The sequence below is a fragment of the Dama dama genome, chromosome 19 (genome assembly GCF_033118175.1).
Source record: "Dama dama isolate Ldn47 chromosome 19, ASM3311817v1, whole genome shotgun sequence".
Lineage (NCBI taxonomy): Eukaryota > Metazoa > Chordata > Mammalia > Artiodactyla > Cervidae > Dama > Dama dama.
The window spans coordinates 88,004,547-88,006,547 of NC_083699.1; positions in this window are offsets into that span (position 1 = coordinate 88,004,547).

A 2,001-nucleotide genomic window follows, 5' to 3' on the forward strand; every position below is an offset into this window, starting at 1 on the left:
ACATACCAGGTCCTGTTCCAAGCAATCTGTTGGTATTAACTTACTTAATCCTCACAGTGACCCATCCCAGTGGAGAAGATGTTATTTTTATCTTCTCTGTTTTATGGAGGAGGAAAACAAGGATAGAGAGTCAAATGATCTGCCTATGGTAACCCCAGTAAGAAGTGCAGCAATAGGACCTGAGCTCAGGTTACCTTGCAGAGCTTCGTGACCTCTCTGCCGGCGTGCTGGTCTGCCTAGAGCTGTAGGGCTGACCTGAACCAAGAGCAGCTGGTACTGCAGACCTGCAGAGGCTTTTAGAGGTAGTTCCACTCAGGCTTCTCCAGGGAAATAACAAGCTGGAAGGCATCAGCTTCTTAAAATAGAATCTTGAAGACATAAATGTGCTATCCAAAGGAATGAATCTCAAATAGACAATGTCCAAGAATTAATAGGGGCTGCTGTGTTGGTCAGAGAATGTTTCCAGGTAAAACAACCCCACACAGAAACTAACAAAAAACAAATGAGGCTAAACTAAATTAAAAAATAGACAATAACAAGAGCCTCACAGAAAACCACCATATAGCCAATCACTTCTGCTTATGAATAAAACTGACAGTTATAGAAATAAATGGGAATAGATTAAAGGGTTTCAAAGAAGAGGAGTGATTTTTGATTTGGTTTAATGCCAGCTTTCAATGAAGGAAGAGTATGTCTGATGTCTGTTCCTGTTACACACTCCTGTTTAAAACCCATCCAGATGTCTTTTTTTTTAACGTTCAAAATTCTCCAAGCCAGGCTTCAGCAATATGTGAACCATGAACTTCCAGATGTTCAAGATGGTTTTAGAAACAGGGGAACCAGAGATCAAATTGCCAACATCCTCTGGATCATCAAAAGAGCAAGAGAGTTTCAGAAAAACATCTATTTCTGCTTTATTGACTATGCCAAAGCCTTTGACTATGTGGATCACATTTAACTGTGGAAAATTTTGAAAGAGATGGGAATACCAGACCACCTGACCTGCCTCTTGAGAAACCTGTATGCAGGTCAGGAAGCAAAAGTTAGAACCAGACATGGAACAACAGACCGGTTCCATATCAGGAAAGCAGTCCGTCAAGGCCGTATATTGTCCCCTGCTTATTTAACTTATATGCAGAGTACATCATGAGAAACGCTGGGCTGGAGGAAGCACAAGCTGGAATCAAGATTGCCGGGAGAAATACCAATAACCTCAGATATGCAGATGACACCACCCTTATGGCAGAAAGTGAAGAGGAACTAAAAAGCCTCTTGATGAAAGTGAAAGAGGAGAGTGAAAAAGTTGGCTTAAAGCTCAACATTCAGAAAACTAAGATCTTGGCATCCAGTCCCATTACTTCATGGCAAATAGATGGGGAAACAGTGGAAATAGTGGCTGACTTTATTTTTCTGGGTTCCAAAATCACTGCAGATGGTGATTGCAGCCATGAAATTAAAAGACATTTACTCCTTGGAAGGAAAGTTATGACCAACCTAGAGAGTATATTGAAAAGCAGAGACATTACTTTGTCAACAAAGGTCCATCTAGTCAAGGCTATGGTTTTTCCAGAAGTCATGTATGAATGTGAGAGTTGGACTATAAAGAAAGCTGAGCACCGAAGAACTGATGCTTTTGAACTGTGGTGTTGGAGAAGACTCTTGAGAGTCCCTTGGACTGCAAGGAGATCCAACCAGTCCATCCTAAAGGAGATCAGTCCTGGGTGTTCATTGGAAGGACTGATGTTGAAGCTGAAACTCCAATACTTTGGCCACCTGATGCAGAGAGCTGACTCATTTGAAAAGACCCTGATGCTGGGAAAGATTGAAGGCAGGAGGAGAAGAGGACGACAGAGGATGAGATGGTTGGATAACATCAGCGACTCAATGGACATGAGTTTGGGTAGACTCTGGGAGCTGGTGATGGACAGGGAGGCTTGGCGTGCTGCAGTTCATGGGGTCACAAAGAGTCGGACACCACTGAGTGACTGAACTGAACCGAAC